General features: G+C 47.5%; 1 protein-coding gene and 1 long non-coding RNA gene across 4 annotated transcripts in view; one reads left to right on the forward strand and one right to left on the reverse strand.

Moving 5' to 3' along the window:
- Positions 1 to 17814, reverse strand: part of LOC126540946 (uncharacterized) — a 235580-nt gene that overhangs the window by 17344 nt on the left and 200422 nt on the right. The window lies entirely within an intron of this gene.
- Positions 1005 to 5090, forward strand: LOC140216165 (uncharacterized). Its single transcript, XR_011892840.1, has 3 exons — positions 1005 to 1382; positions 2153 to 2239; positions 4896 to 5090. It is a non-coding gene; the product is annotated as an uncharacterized lncRNA (long non-coding RNA).

Genomic DNA, 17814 nt, shown 5'->3' on the forward strand with positions numbered 1-17814 from the left:
GAGGCACGCCGTAGTGGATCGAGGACTCCGGATGTTTCGACCACCTGGGGTTCTTTAACGTGCACCTAAATCTAAGTACACGGGTGTTTTCGCATTGCGCCCCCATTGAAATGCGGCCGCCGAAGCCGGGATTCGATCCCGCGACCTCGTGCTCAGCAGCCCAACACCACCATAACCACTGAGCAACCACGACGGGAAAAAAAAAAAAACTGCGCGTAAGCGGCAGCGTCTATTTGCTGGAACGCACTGTAGTACTTGGTTGCAAGCACATCGTACGCCAGCGCACATTTCTGGCATATACCACATAGGACAAATGCACGCTGCCAAGACATGTGGGTTTTTCGAGGATCTTCGTGGGTAGCACGATCAACACAGAAGGCACGAGGGACAGGAGTGCAACCCGCGCACATTAAACGCACTAACACGAAAGCAAGATACGAACGACAGGGGTGTAAGCTGCGCCACACGAGCAGATTTGATGCTTTCCGACTGACACTGTTGCAACGGGCACTAAAACATCGCACACTGCACATGTGTCTCTCGGAGATCGCGTCAACGATGTCTGAGGCTATATAGTTGATGTTAACGACAGCAGGAAGTTATTTAAATTGAAGTGACGGCGCAGGTAGCACGGGGAGCAGCGAAATGCGTAATTCACTGGTTTCATGAGAGGCAACCGAAGTGAAAATCGTTCGAATAACGTCACCGCAACGGTTTTCTATAGGGTTAACATTTTCAGATCTCAAAGGCCATGCTTTTGCTGGCTGCAGATAGCAGAAGCGATTCAAATTGAAAATGCTTTATAGAATTTCTTTCTATGCCAAGCTATAGCTTACAATATAGACTTATCTGTGGTTCTGTTTGTCTTGCAACAGCTATGCGCAATTAGGCAGCCGCACAAATCCTCAGATGACGCTAGCCGAGACATTGGCTGGCCCCAACCGACCTGTTGGTGGCGCCACCCAGCGTCCCGTTTCCAATCCAATCCAATCCAATCCAATCAGCCTGTCGCTCTGTTTACGAGTCGGTCGGGTGTGCGAGCTGCAACGATGTGCTTGTTTGATCGTGTGTTTTTGTGTTTGCTGTAACGAAATGTGACTTAGTTCGCGTGCGCATAAGTGCCACAGACAGCTTGTGTCTCGCTGCAAACTCGCCGTGTGCGTGGCGCGCCAGCCAAATGTGGACCAACGATGTTCATGCCGTGGAGTGCGTTCCCTTTGTCTCTGGTTGTCGTGAAAAGTTGGGTGGACGTCGCGAAGAATTAATGCGTGTTGTTAGCGTGCCACTGCTCGTCCACTATGCACCGGCATGTCTGCTGGAAGTAACATCGAAGCACCGGCAACTTGGAGGGCGCTTTTCGACCGCGTCGTGCCATTCAAAAGGTGAGTAACCGTGCTTGCTAACTACACACGTGTTGTGCGTGCTTCTCGTGTGGGCATAGGGTGCCTTGCGAACGTAGGAAAGAGAACTCCAACGACAACAGTGAAACCTATGCCGATGCTTGCTGGGTGTCAGAGTTTAGTTGCGCGAATTTATTGCCATAATGCAGAATTGAAAATCTTGATAAGCGTTTTCTTCTCATGAGAAAGATTACGTTCGGAAATAATCGTGTTCATCATGCACGCTTGTGCATGAGCTCCCGCTTTTCTGCTGAAGTCGCATGAGAACGACTCATCTACCTCTTGACCGATTCTTACTGCTACGACGTTTCCTCGCTTATAAATGTTTCGACGTTGTAGGTAATCTCTGCTTACAAGGTTTTCGATTTACGAGCAGCATTAGGAAAAAAAAATGTAAGCAATCACAGCGTGCTACTGGTACAGGTTTGTTTTGAAGGGGTGTTGCCATAACTTTGACGTAAGTAAACATTACAAGGGATAGTTACTTAAAGTCATGACAGAAACCCTAGAATTGTTATGTAAACAAACATTCATGTAATGCGCTGCTGCTGCTGCGTGTGGAACTTTGCCTTGTTGAAGGGGTCCCTGTTATCGTGACATTCATCAGTGACTTCGACTTTGTGCTCTGTTGCCACCCTGCACCAGTGCAGGCATTGTTTTCGTGACTGTTTTTACATGCTCCTTGCATGTGTTCACGATGTGATAGTCTTATTGTGCCACAGCTGTAAGTTAACACAGAATTCTCTTTGTAGTGGTGAAGCCGTGACCCACAACAGTGTCCACATAACCCGTGGCAATGGCTGCAGCAGCACGGCGTGTAATCTGGATGGACATGTCAGGTATGCTTTAAGTGTACGTGTTCACAAAAGTAGGATCTCAGTATCATTAGTGGATAAGTGTATCGACATATTACTTAATGCATCTTGCTATATAGGCTAAATATTTGTGCAACTTTATTCCACTTGCTGCTTATTTGTGTTTGTAGACATTATGCACACGTTATCTTGTTCTGTTAAAACTACACCTCGCATGTCCTGACGTTTAGTATTTTTCTCGCATCAATTGCTTGGCTGCAAGTCCATTTTATTTTTGCCTATTACACAGTATGTTTCTTTTTTATTTTGGTTTTATTTGTTTGGAACTGTTTCTTATGCTGTAGCATATATTTCCCTGTTTTCCTTTCTGCTTATGATACACACATGTGCTGTTTTTGTCCATGTAAGAATTCGAAGTGCAGTGTGCCATATATCTCAAAGGTCTAAGCACGCAGTGTGCATACCATTGTTTAACATTGATGTTTACAATTATGTCTGTCTTGTTCTCAGAATAACTGTCACTGCAAATACACATTTGATGAACTCGAATTTCTTGAAATGAAATATGAAGGCCAGTATTCATTGTGCTGCAGTTACTTAAGTAGTGAGGTGTTTTCTGGTAAGCTTTCTATTTTTTCTCTCACTTTCTTCGTATTCTTTTCTTTGCTAGCTGCCCCTATTCATGCTGGTAGGCATTGTAGCAGTTGTGAGTGTGTCTACTGCAGCAATGTCACAGCTAGTTTGCACACACTCCAGGATGCCAACAGATACCCATCACTGTTTTTGTGCATATCTGAGAACCAGCTGTGTCCACTCGGCGAAACTTGTAGTGTCCATTTGAATTTGCCAATCAGTTCATGTAACTTTTCAGGACAAAATTTACGCAGCGAGGGAAGGGAGACTATGCAACATGACCTTGGCTAACAACTGACTGTTTAAGTTGTTGGAAGGACTAACAAAAATAGCACTGGATGTGCACTTGTGTTGTGCACCAGTTAATTTGAGAGGGATGGCAGAAGTTATAATACAAAGGCATAAAATCATGATAAATGGTGTTTGCATAAAAAGAAGTAAGTAAATAGGCACAGACTAATTTCTATCCCTTGTAATCTACAAAGGATGCCCTTCTTCATGCATTGATAATGGGGGCTGGCTCACACTTATTGTTATTTATGTGGTGTGCCTGACTGATTTCTCTTGCCAATTTTCAGCCATGGGTGAAAACAGATAAACAATCCTAATCCGGCCTGAAGCCCCATTGTGGATATGTGTGGCCAAGTAGGACGAGCATACTGGTCTTTTGAGTGAAATATGTTGATCTCATAGGTACATATTTAGGCACCAGCCAGTCTGTGCTATGTACATTTGACCACCAGTGAAAGGAATGCAGTACAGTGTCTGACACGCACTGGACAAATTTGGTGCTACCTTTAACCAAGCAAGCCTCGCTTGCCTCCTTGCCTTTCTCGATTCAATTTTCAATTCAATCAGTTCATGTAACTTTTCAGGACAAAATTTGCGCAGCGAGGGAAGGGAGACCATACAACATGACTGTTGTGCATATGCTGCCTAATTTATTTTTGCTGGAAATATATGTGCATTGCAGTCCACAAGTGAATTGACAAAGGCACCTAGGCATTGGAGGCTTGCTTAGTTAAAGATACCCAAAATATGTCTCGTATCTTTCAGGGTTAATGTAGGCTATTCTTTTGATCGCATGCATATTTGGTCCAATGTACATCGGGCACGCTGACTAGCCAGTGCCTCAGCATGCGCCTAGGAGAGCACCATAATTCACTCAAAGAACCAGTGTGCTCGTCCCATTTGACCATGCATTGACATGACAAGCTGTGCACTGGATTTAGATTGTTTATCTGTTTCGTTCGCCTATGGCAACCGATTGATACAACAAAATCAGTGAGGAATACCACATCAAAAAATGGGACGTGTGTCAGTCAACGCTCATTATGATTGCATGACAAAGAGGAATACTCTCTAATGACGTGGGATAGCAACCACCATGCTTAATTATTAAATTATTTTTATGCAAGCTTGTTTATCATGCTTCTACGCATTTGTTTTTCAACTTGTGCCCTCCCTCTGAAAGCAGTGCTCGGGTGTAAATGATAAAAAACCCAGACATGGTGTGGTGTATTTCTTCAATGGGATATATGCCATCATTCAGGAGGCCAACACATGCATGACATAGTAGGCCTGGAATGTGTGAGAACTGCGACCGTAGCTGATGCAAATATTCTATAACGACTGGCACTTGGATGTCTCTGGGATGCATTGGGTTGCCCGTACACAAACACTCCTACGCTCATTTCCATGCCAAGTAATTAGTGAGATTTTGTCATTCACGCTGGTAATCCACAGACACTGCTGTCCTTTGTCAAGTGGAAACCGATATAGCTGAAGTTGTTCACGACATGTACACATGCCACAGCTGATCCATGTTGCACATTTGTACAGCCAAGAGCAATTTCTGCTTACTGTAGTTACTGCTGCACCCAAAGGCCACGCAGTGGTTCCTCAACTTTGTGTGAACCGACACCACATAAATTTTTCGCAGAACTAGCTATAACATCTCCAGATCGTTCTGCAGCAAGTGATACAGCGTGTATTTCTGTGGTTGATTGCCAAGTTTTGTTAATTTTCTGTCCTTTCTACCATGCAGGGTACACGTGCACTTACTTCAAGATGACGACACTCCACCTCAAGAACAGCCTCTCCTCAATGATAAGTAGCGAGATTAAATGAAAGGAAGATATCACATCCGTAACCAGACCGATACTGTGTTTTCCTTTCATTTAACCTCCTTCTGCATTTAAGGAAGCATTGATATGCCCAATAAATGTTTTTGTTAAATTTCTTTCGTTGAGTAATGTCTTACATGCAGCATATGTAGGGCCCATGTACATGTCAAAAGTGCTGCATCTTCGACATACATACATACAGGCTGACATACATGCATGCATACAGGCTGCATATATATAGCACCAAAGACAGTCATGCACAGGTAACAGCTTTAAATAAGGTCGGACTGCCATTGGGACACATGAGAAAATGTTACCACACGTGGTGGCCAATTTTGTTATAGCAGTAATATGAGCACCAGCAGTCTACTGTATAAGCTCATTAGAGATTCGTTAGGAAGACGTGAGAAAGTCACAAGAAAACTGCTTTGGAGCGCACATTAGGAAGACATTTCATGCTCGCAAGAAAAACACTCGTCAAGAATTGTACAGAAAGACGGTGGCCAATATGTTTTAGAATGACATTAGGAATACATCAGAACATTCCAAAGAAACTCATCAGAAAGTCTAATGGCTGTGATGTCAAAACTCGCCAGACTTTCATGTGAAACTCGTCTCATATTTTCATAAGGGCTGCGGCAGACATTGCAAGAGATCAATGTTTTAGTATGCCGCCACCAGGTCCTTTGCTAGAGCGTAGAATGAAATTAATGACGCAACATTTAAGAGCGGGGTATTCAGAGCTTTCCGCGTTGTGAACGAACTACCAACGCTAATGCTGGGGCGTCATTTACTTAATGGGATCATGGGGATCAAAACACGTTCCCAGCCTGGTGCCGTCTCTCGAGGCCCAGAATCGTCAAACAATTGTTTAAAAAACTTCCCTAACACTTTGTCTTTAGCGGGAGATGCAACTAAGAGATGGCTGATTTTATATCTTCTTCTTGCAGTCATTACGGAGATCAAGTAGCAATTTTTATAGAAGCGTGTGGTGACGGCGCTGCCATGTTACTAGGCAATCATGGAAAACTGCCGCGGTAATTAGCGGTACTAGACGCAGATGTACGGACGGCAAAATTTCCTGCTTACCACGGTAATGTATCTCGTGTCACAGAAAGCTAAATCTCTCGATGCTCGTAACTTTTGAAACGTACTTACGGTTTTTCATTCTTTGTTTTTCTTTCTTTAGCAGAGCTACGAAAACGAGGGATCAACAGTAATTAGTTCCTTCTATTTAAGAGCGGTAGCAATACAATTCTAGCAAATTTTCTTTTTGGCTATCATCATCATGAGCCTATCTTATGTCCACTGTAGGACGAAGGCCTCTACCTGTGGTCTCCATTACCCCTGCCTTGCGCCAAGCGATTCCAACTAGCGCCCGCGAATTCCTTAATTTCATCCCTCCACCTAGTCTTCTGCCGTCCTCGACTGCGCTTCCCTTCTCTTGGCACCCACTATGTAACCCTAATCGTCCACCGGTTATCTAACCTGCGCATAACATAAATGACCTGCCAAGCTCCATTTTTGCTGCTAATGTCAATTAGAATATCGGCTATACCCGTTTGCTCACTGATCCAAAGCGCTCTCTACCTGTCTCTTAACGTCGTGCCTAACATTCTTCGTTCCATCGCTTTTTGCGCGGTCCTTAACTTGTTCTCCAGCTTCTTCGTCAGTCTACAAGTTTCTGCCCCATATGTCAGAACCAGTAAAATGCACTGATTGTACACCTTCCTTTTCAATGATAATGGTAAGCTTCCAGAAGGCATTTAGCCAAACTACAAAACACGGTTTTCACGGATGCAACACTGAATCCATGGAATAGACATACAAATTACATTAAGGCAGCTTGGATAGTGGTTGACAACGCAGGCAAGCTAATCACCTGCGCAACTACACGTAGCGCCAGGATAGTGGAAGCGGAGGAGGTCGCTGTTGCGCTGGCAGCGGCTGAGGGCTATCGAAAAGACAAATCAATGGTCATTTTAACGGATTCAAAAGAGACATGCAGGAACTACACAAAGGGTAGAATCTGCAGGGCTGCCTTAGCTATCCTCCGCAAGGCAGAACACCTCAGACACACCGCAACGCACAAACTAATCTGGATTCCGGCACACACGGGGATAGAAGGAAATGAAAGGGCAGACAGCTTGGCTCGCGAGATAACGTACCGAGTCGAGCGGCCACACGCCCTGGAACCGCACTTCACCGTCGAGATCGGCTATTCAGAGTTACTGAACTACCACAGAGGCAAGATAATTAGATACTCCCCACCACACAAAGCCTTAACACAGCAGGAATCAGCTAGTTGGCGGAGGCTGCAAACGGGAACCTTCTCTAACTTACATATACTAAGCAAGATGTATCCTACACAATTTAGGAACACATGCCCGTGGTGCGGGGCAACCCCCACGCTTTACTATATAACCTGGAAGTGTAAACGTAACTACACATTCCACCCACACAAAACCCCGAGTGCGGAGCAGTGGGCGAGCCGGCTCACCAGCTGCGAGCTCGCCGCCCAAAGGGCAATCGTGCAGCACGCAAGCGAAGCAGCGCGGCTCAGTGGAGCCCTGGACTAGGGGCCCAACCCTGCTAAGAAGGTCAAGCGTCTGCAGCGATGAAGACGAAGACCGAACGCAAAATCCTTAATGGACCAAATAAAATTTTCTCTCTCTCTCTCCAGACAGGAGTTGACAATGTCTGCCGTATGCTCTCCAGCCCATTTTTCAATGAATTTCTTTCTCCTGGTCAGGGTTCCCTGTCATTAATTAACCTAGGTAAACGTACTCCTTTGGCTATCAAGCGTGGTCTAATTCATAAGCGGTGAGAGGGCACACGACAGATCGAGGAGGCTGCCTTTAGGCATTCTTGCACCACCGAGAACTCCGATTCAATAATTCACCGCAATAACATTTACTCGGATACTTTTATTGTCTCTAAAGAATAGCGCCTAGCAAGTTACGTTAGTAAAACACGAATAGTACGAAAAACCTTGCGTTTGTATTTTCTTGTGGCCGAAATGCGTTGTCGCTAAGCGCACTCGAGCGAGTTTCCGCGTCTCCAGTTTCTTGCTTAAGCTACTCGCCGTCTTATAACGGCGACATTTCATAAAAAAAAGAACAGCTGAACGTATAAAAAGCTTCTGTGCCTACGTAGAAAGATAGAGCAACTAAAAAAAATGGCTCCACAAGTTCATTTTATTGCGAGCGCTTTTCCGGTCCACAAACGCTGAGCTGCCTAAGAGGGCTTTTGGGAATTTGGTGAGATTTTGGATTAGCACGCCTCGGCTTTTCTACTCAACTCTCGCAAATTCGTTTTTCTTTGCCTAGCCGGGGTTCTAATCCAATATACGCCCGCCTACGAAGAGTATTTGCACACGTCTACAAAGCTGCGCTTCAAAGCATATGTTAAGGGAAGTCACGACAGCAAGCCTACTATAGTTCACGCGTAGGTCCTTAAAATAACTATATTCCGATAATCGCTCCTGATTGCCAAATCCAAAACTTCAGAGCTACAGTAGCTTATACCAGAAACTTTCGTTCGCGCGCGTGTTTTTCCTAGGGAGTCTACTGCATGTAATTAGCGCTTCTACGCTCGAAAGGTCGAAGTTTAAAGCGTAGTTTATTAAACGTTACAGTGAAGCGGCCTCCGCCTCTCCTGCCGTTCATCGCACCTAGAAACGCAGTAGTCGCGCGCTCGAGTAAAGGGCCGTGCAAGGAGAAGCACTGAGCATTTTACTGTTTTGTTTGGCGGCCCGAGTAGCCACGACCCTCGCGCTACCGATTTCCGCCTAGAGACGCCGTGCCAGCGCTGATAAGTGCGGCAACTTTCACCTCACGATAAAGGGCTGGCGTTCACTAGAGCACGCGGTACGGCAAAAAATTCACAGGGAGAGCACGGTTCGGAGGAGGAGGAGGGAAACCTCTAATTTATGCCCTGCCCAAATTGGCGTCAACCAAGGACCCTGCCGGTGCACGCACAACGCTCGCCGTCGTTCGCGGGGGAACCGCACGGCCAGATGGGGCTGTCGTAACAAAGAACTTCGGTCTTGCGCGAGTGGACGGTGGGCCCTTTAAGCAGAGCGGATCTCCGCCGCTGATTTATGCCGGAAGTTTCTCGGCGCTCATTTGACTGGTGACCAGTGTCTTGGTGCGAACGCGCAGCTTGCTCCAAACGCGAGTCCCTGCAACTCCGAACCATATCTTCGTGCAATCATATCTGCAGCTCGCAGCAGCGCCCCCGGAGACTTACGGCTTATGGCTCGGTTCATTTAACGAAAGCTCTCCGCCGCCCCCTCCCCCCCCAATCTTGTGCCGCACGGGCGCTTAATTGGAGTCTTGCGAACTGGAGCTCTGACTAGCCATGTCCTAAGCATTAGTTATTGTTTCTTGTCGCATTAGTTACTGTTCTAAATAAAAAACGTCCACAAACTAGCCCTATTCGTTGCTTTACTAAATATTAGAAGTTTTCTGGCGCCGCATACTTTACTGGAGCTTTCCTAAATAAAGGAATCGGAAGGAAACCATTAACAACGGTTGCTTCTTAGGAAACGTCTCGAACAGTTGAAGTCTGACAATGCGGTTCAATCTTTAGAAGAATAAAGCATTTGCGTGCGGCAAATTAGTGCCCATTCGCTTAGGACTCACTGAAACGTAAATTTAGACTAATTAGCTGGGCTTCATATTGCAGAATATTGTCGCGTACACCCTGCTGGAGTATACAAGCTGAATGAAAATACATGCGGTTGCGCTTTACGAAAGCGTAAGCGGCGACGCGTGATGCCGAGACGAACTTCGCTCTCCTCTTCTTCAGTCCCTTGCTCCGCCACACCATGTGGCATTACCCCCTCTTCAAAAAAAAAAAAAAAGATGGGAAGCATACATAGGCTTGACCTGAGAGCGCCGAGATGCTCTAGGGCGAACACATAGGCTATAGTCACAATCACTGTGGTGTTCCATATAGTCACAAGGCACTGATGGATGAGCAACAACAAAAACTAACCGAAGCGGCTGAAAACGTCGAATATTAGAGGCTATAGTACGGTTTCAACCGCACAACGTGCACAATCTCAGATTGCGGTTGTCGGCGTCGGGGAGGCTGGCTTCCGTCAGGAAGGACTTCATAATTCACGTCACTAATTCGCTGCACCACTCTGTAAGGTCCGAAGTAGCGACTCAAAAGCTTCTCGGATAGTCCTTTTCGGCGCACGGGAGTCCAGACCAAATCTTGATCACCAGGTTGGAACTCGACATATGGATGGTGGAGATTGTAACGGTGCGCATGGATGCCCTGTTGTTGCTTTATGTGCACTCGATCGGGCAAGCTGACCGGCTTCTTTCGCGCATTGCACGAAAAATTCGGCATCTTGGGCGAGGTCGAGAGGATCGATATTGTGGCACGGCAGCATTGCTTCGAACATAGTCTGAACTTCACGGCCGTAAACGAGGTAAAACGCCGTGAAGCGTGTTGTTTCTTGCGTAGCAGTATTATAGGCAAACGTTACGTAAGAGAGTATCTCGTCCCACGTCTTGTGCTGTACGTCTACGTGTATAGACAGCATGTCAGTCATCGTTTTGTTCAGTCGTTCGGTCAAGCCTTTTGTCTGCGAATGATAGGCAGTTGTCCTTCAATGGGTTGTGCAGCTGAGTTTAAAAACGCCTTCAATGAGCTTTGCTGTAAAGGCTTTGCCTCGGTTTGTGATGACGTGCGATGGGGCGCCATGCCGTAGGACGATGCTCTCTCTGAAAAACTGGGCAACCTCGGAAGCTGTGCCTCGAGGCAGCGCCTTTGTCTCAGCATACCGCGTTAAATAGTCCGTGGCGACGATTATCGACCTGTTGCCAGAAAATGACAGTGGAAACGGGCCCAGAAGATCCATGCCGACCTGGTCGAAAGGTTTGGCAGGTGGGTCAATCAGATTCAGCAATCCCGCAGGCTTCACAGCCGGCGACTTTCGGCGTTGGCATTCACGGCAGGCTTGGACATACCGCTTAACACACTCGGCGAGTTTCGGCCAGTAGTAGGATTTCCGCACTCTATCAAGCGTTCGCATAAAACCCAAATGGCCAGACGGAGGCTCGTCATGACAGGCGAACATAACTTCGCCACGGAGGTTTGCTGAAACGACCAAAAGGTAGGTATTGCTGGTGGCAGCGGAGTTCTTCTTTTACAAGACGCCATGTTGTAAACAAAAAGACGACAATCCTCGAGCGATATGCCGGGGTATTGATGGGTTTCGTCCTTCTAGATGTTCGAATATAGGCCGTAGTGCGTCGTCTGCGCGCTGCCGTGTGGACAAATCAGTACCGCTTACGGCCCCAAGGAAAGCGCCGTGGTCCTCAATGTCGTGGTCGGTAGTGTCGATAGGGGCGCGCGAGAGTGTGTCAGCGTCTTCGTGTATGCGGCCCGACTTGTAAACGATGGTCACGTCGTACTCCTGCAAACGTAGACTCCACCGTGCCAGTCATCCAGAAAGGTCCCGGAGATTTGCAAGCCAGCATAACGAGTGATGATCAGTTACAACTTTGAATGGGCGGTCGTAAAGGTAAGGTCGAAATTTGGCCAGCGCCCATACGACGGCAAGAGACTCTTTCTCCGTGGTGGTGTAGTTGGTCTCTCCGCGCGATAGTGTGCGACATGTGTAGGCACTCACTCTTTCAATACCTTCCTGCCGTTGTACAAGCACCGCACCAAGACCAACGTTACTGGCGTCTGTATGAACTTCCGTGTCCGCCTCCTCGTCAAAGTGGGCCAAAACTGGTGCTGACACCAGACGTTGTCGAAGCTCGGTGAAAGCAGTCTCTTGCTCTGAGGACCAGACGAACGATACATCGTCCTTCGCGAGGCGAGTCAAAAAATTTTCGATGAAACGCCGTAAGTATGCGCAAGGGCCCAGGAAGCGTCGGACACCTTTCTTGTCGGTCGGTGTTGGAAACGAGGCTACAGCGGCAGTTTTCGCGGGATCGGGGCTAACGTCTTCCGCGCTGACCACGTGTCCGATAACCATCAGCTCCTTGTAGCCGAAATGACACTTCTGAGGCTTAAGGGTGAGATTAGCTGATCGGATGGCTTCGAGAACATGCCGCAGTCGTTTCAGGTGATCGTCAAATGTCGCCGAAAAAACAACCACGTCGTCGAGATAGACGAGGCAGCTTTGCCACTTCAGACCAGCGAGAACGGTGTCCATCTTTCGCTGGAAAGTTGCTGGTGCCGAAGAGAGACCGAAAGGAAGTACTCTGAATTCGTAAAGGCCATCTGGAGTTACGAAAGCAGTTCTTGCGCGGTCTCTTTCATCGACCCCAATTTGCCAGTAACCGCTCTTTAGATCGAGAGACGAAAAATACTTATCTCGCCGAAACCTGTCTGAAGAGTCATGGATACGTGGTAGTGGGTACATGTCCTTCTTGGTAACAGCGTTGAGGCGTCGATAATCAACACAGAAACGAAGCGTTCCGTCTTTTTTCTTGACTAGAACGACCGGGGAGTACCACGGACTGTGCGAAGGCTGAATGACACCATCATCTAGCATCTCCTTGACTTAGGCTTGAATTGCCTCACGTTCTTTCGGCGAGACGCGATAAGGCTGTTGTTTGATGGGACGGGCGTCGGCGGATGTCGTTATTCGGTGCTTCGTGATTGGCGTTTTGGGCCACCTTAGTAGCCCGAGCGAAGCACGCGCGGAATTCGTTCAAGAGTTCATGCAGTGCGCTCTTTTGGTCGTCGGTAAGCTCGGAGTTTACATCGATGTCTCTGAGCGAACCGTCGTCTGTGTCCACTTCAGAAGCAAAGCACTCTACGATGTCCGTTGATGGTCCGGCGTAGGCGATGGCAATTCCACGAAAAATGTACCGATGGTCAAAGGCAAAGTCTGTGACGAGGACCGTTGTCTGGCTATCACGAAGGTTCACAATGCTTCGCGCTATACACAAATATCTTGTGCCAGCAACATAGAAATGTTGCCTTCTACAATGGCTTCACCGTCTTGTAGCTCGTCGGACTTGACCGGAACCAAAACACTCGCACGCGGCGGTATCGTGATGCTCTCGTCCGAAACGCGAAGTTGCGGATCTGTGTCCAATGGCGTCGGTCTGTGTTGCCCTTTGTGCCGAGAAAGTGATGCAGCGCTCGCGGAGGTCAATATTGGCGCCATATTCACGGAGAAAGTCCATTCCAAGAATTAAATCGCGGGAACACTCGCGTAGAACTAGACAAGTGGCGAGAAAAGCAGCCCCGCGAATTTCTACTCTGGCCGTTGCATAGGCCAAGCGGTGTGACGACGTGGCCACCTGCCGTACGAACTGGTGCCCCGTTTCAGGGCAACGTAACTTTTTTCAGAACGCTCGCCAGTTTTCCACTAATAATACAGTAATCGGCGCCGGTATCTACAAGTGCACTCATTTTCCTGCCGTCGATCAATACAGATATGTCCAGTGAAATCTTGTTTGCGGAAACTGGTTCTGGCGTCATCGTGTTTTCGTTGTTCTGCGGTCGGCACGATACGAGGTCTTGAGCGCGTCGAGTATCAGCGGCCCCGCCTCGGAAGGTCGCTGACGTCAGCTTTCCCGGCGTGGACTTGGGGATCGCCCTTGCGTCGTCCTCGAGGTGGTATCGCGAGCAGGGAAATATCGCCGCGGTGAGGGTGAGCGTGACTGCCACTGCGATGGGCCCGGCCTGCGCTGCTGTTCGAGGAATTCTGCGATGTCGGGTGGCCTTTGGCCGAACCTAGGTCGAGGTGAACCGACAGAAAAACCTCGCAGTCCGAGTCGTCGGTAGGGGCACTCCTGATACACATGACCAGCTTCGCCGCAGTGGTAGCACAGCGGTCGTCGATCGGATGCTCGCCAAACCTCTGATTTCCTCGCGCGTGTTCGGCAGTCGTCGAAGTACGGTAGCGGAGTTGTCGGAGCGGCTTGCGCCGATTGCAACGCGACTGGCGGCACCACATAAGTAGGTGCGAAAGCTTGGATGGGGCTCATTAAGGTTTCTGCGTAAGTCTTGCGCCGGGATTCGCTTGGCAGAGGTGGTGCGTCACTGCTGGAAAGAGATCCCTGCAGTGCCTGCTGTACTTCTTTGCGTACGACGCTGGCGAGGGAGCTGACTGGAGGTGGCGACGCACCGTGGTGCTTCTGCAGCTTGTCGCGAACCACTCAGCGAATCAGCTCGCAAAGCAAGGCGACGTCACACCCGAAGCCTACCGCCGTATCCGGAGTACAAGCGGCATTTACTTGTCGGTTGTACAAGTTCGACCGTTGCTGAAGGGTTTTCTCCATCGCGGTGGCTTCGGTGAGGAACTTCGCAACAGTCTTGGGCGTATTCCGAACAAGACCGCCAAAGAGCTGCTCCATTACGCCTCTCATCAGATGACGCACCTTCTTCTCTTCCGACATGCTCGGATCGGCACCCTGAAAGAGACGCGTCATGTCCTCCACGTACATGGTGACGCTCTCATTGGGCTTTTGAACGCGTGACTGAAGGGCCCGCTCTGCTTTTTCCCGGCGATCGGGGCTGGAGTAAGTCTCTAGTAGCTTGCGCTGAAACTCAGGCCAGGATGACAGGGCACTTTCGCGGTTCATAAACCACGTGCGAGCACCATCCTGGAGGCTGAAGTAGACGTTCCTGAGTTTGACGTTGTTGTCCCACTCGTTAAACGCAGCCACGCGCTCGAACTCCGCCAGCCAGTCTTCAACGTCTTCAAATGTGTCGCCATGAAAGGCCGTCGGCACTTGGGGGTTCAGCAGCGTTAGGTAAATCGGTGTCACCCGTTCCGTAGAAGTCGCAGTGGTCGCAGTCATCGCTTTTTCCTGGAGGTTTCTGAATTCTGGGGCGAGGCCTCGGATTCGCCGGCTTTTGCGGTGAACTGGAGTAAACTCCAACTGTGGGGCGGGGTTATTGCTGCCCAGCGGGGTCTCCTGTATAAGTTGAGCGTACCCAGCACCTCCACCAAATTATCGCGTATACCCTGCTGAAGTATACAAGCTGAATGAAGATACAGACGGTTGCACTTTACGAAAGCGTAAGCGGCGACGCGCGATGCCGAGACGAACTCCGCTCTCCTCTTCTTCAGTCCCTTGCTCCGCCACACCATGTGGCAATATATATGAAAGAAACATGGCGGTTTCAATAGAAATTCAAGAACGTCTTGGACCCGTGCATTCAGGAATTATATTGGTGTGTCCATACATTGTGAAATTTGCTGAACTGTATTTCAGTGCGCTGCGGACCCCACTAAAATATAGAATAGTGACATGATGTTTTGTGCAAGTTCTGATGAGCCCTCGTAATTATAGTGATACCAAATTACGACTTATTCACTCGCTCATATCACGTCTCGTTTTTTTTTATTTTTATTCCTCAAAAGAATTGAGTCACCGTTTCGGAGTGCAGACAGACGGTAAATATTGGCCGCAAGTATTGAGAGAACGAAAAATAAAATATATTATTTCACCATTGCTAAGGGAACGCGGCATGCCGCACATTCATTCAAATGTGGTGGTGCAACCAGCAAAATGCCAGTGCAATACTCAGCAGATTTCGGTCATACAGAGGGATCAATTTACCATAAGCTCCACGTCCATGTTTTTCTTTCGTCTCTCTTTATTGCTTTCCCTTTCTTTTTTAAATTTTTTTATTACACAAACACCGTACATTTCGATCACATGTGATTATTACAGCACCCTGTAGGTAGCCATCAAATCTAGTGTCGAGTTGATATTGCAGATTTGCGCATTTTGAAGCATTTGTAGATAAAACGAAGTAAACATTTCAAATGCAATAAAGATAACCTCTAGACCAACAACAACAAAGATATAGTTTAAGTAGAGCACTACGCATTCGATAAACATTTCTTACATTTCTTCCTTGCAAACACGGGATGCAACTTGCAAGACCGGTTGCGTACACAAATGCGTACAGCATCACTGAAAGGGAATACAAGAAGGATGAGATAACTCTTAAATCATAATATTTCTTGCTGTCGTACTTGCTTCTCCAAGCCGACACAGTCAGCTACCCGTGAGGCGAAACTTTCGCCTACTGCCGTCGCCTTCGTTACTTCTTACCATCCAAACGGGACGCCATACGCGCTTTCAATTTCGAAGATAGCAAGACTTCAAATACAGAGTGTTGATAGACAGTTATTTGTACGTAAACATGACAGGCACAGTGCAGCACTCTTACGTCCTGAACTATGGTGAGCGGTCGGGAGCTCGGTTTGAAACATCGTTCGCTCCTCCCAAACCACCTTCAGACATGTAACAGCAAGCCCAAGTTAGCACGTTATTGCACTTCACAAGACGTCACTCCTATCTGACAAGCACGAGATCATCTCCCTCTGCAAATTTTTGAGAAAACTGCCGGAAAAAAAGAAACGTACAAAGAGGCTGCTGCCTTTCACGCCGTTCTCAAAATATTTTGACACAATTTAGCCTACTGACGAGGAACATTAGAACCAAAATCTCATCCACTGCCCACGCCACGCCGTTAGGCGAAACGTGCGCAGGCAAATTAGCAAGAGGCGATGCACAATGTGGAGGGCCGGGAGGCATTACCCTAACCGGCATACGAGTCACACGTCCATCCCATTGGACCAATACTTCGTGACACTAAGGGTGGCATTCCAGTGGGGTTCCTATTCGCGAAAACCTTCAGAAATGCGCCTCGGCGAGACGCGAGGCCGCGCTTATTTCGGCGTCGACAGATTAGCTTCATTGAACACACTTGCCCCTAGTTGTCATTGTTTACTTAAAGTGTGATAGAAAAGGAAAAAAAAAACGGCAAAGAAGTTTGGGGATCGACATAACTCGTGAAAGCAACATCATGAACGAAACACACAGCTGCTTGGTATGATTGCCTTTTTAAAGATACTCCAGTAAAGAAACGATTGAATTGTACGTCAGTTATAAAAGAAAACTCACATATGCATGCAGTAAGGATTACCTGCATCTAATAAATCAGGCGACCCGCGCTAATATAACAAAGGCTTGCAGCGGCAACCTATTGGCGCGAGTATCCACAACCTATGTGCATGTAATTAACTCGTATCTTACCTGGCCCGAGGAAGTCGATAAGTTTTATCAACAGCTTTTCCGCACGTGAAACACTGTAGCTGCAACTTTTTTACAAGCAACACCATGCCCCTTATAACATGAAGACAGCCACCTTTACCGTTGGTCAGATTTTGCAACTTTTGGCACAATCGGCAGCTTCGAAAATAAAACGTCAACAAAATTAGTAATTACTCTTATGTCTTCCCCAAGATAACAACGAGAAAATCTGTGCTTTTGCACACTCTGATGCGTAATTTTTATACGAATGCAGCAGTCAAGACACAGAAGATTTTGACGGGTTATCTAACCTCTCGCTCTGACGTGTAGCTTGCATTAACGATGTCTCCAACATCGGTTCAAGCACAGGAGCGATTGTTGTTCTAATTAATTTCTTTGACTGGTACAAAACGCACCATTAATTATTTTTCTGCAGTGGGTTGTATTTATTCTTTAGCGTTCGCACAGTGCATGTAGAACTTATTATGAGAAATTGTTCCCGTGGTATGGAATTTTCACTCGCACAAGAGCACGCAGTAAATTTCAGACTACGTTTCCGCAGAAACCTGACTAGTTGTCTGGTCTGCTAGTTTAACACCTCGTGTGCAAATTACCTTACTCACTACTGTACAATAGTGTGGAGCACCGCAGGTTACTGCACAGTACTTACTATATAAACAGCGAACAAAGCCCTTAACAGCTCTAGTGTCAGATAAAGGTGCACGACTAGGCAAGCTTGCTTAGAGAGAGAAGCTAGTACAGCACCATAATCGATTATGACGAAGATTGTGGAGGCTCT

The sequence above is a fragment of the Dermacentor andersoni genome, chromosome 2 (genome assembly GCF_023375885.2).
Source record: "Dermacentor andersoni chromosome 2, qqDerAnde1_hic_scaffold, whole genome shotgun sequence".
Classification (NCBI taxonomy): domain Eukaryota; kingdom Metazoa; phylum Arthropoda; class Arachnida; order Ixodida; family Ixodidae; genus Dermacentor; species Dermacentor andersoni.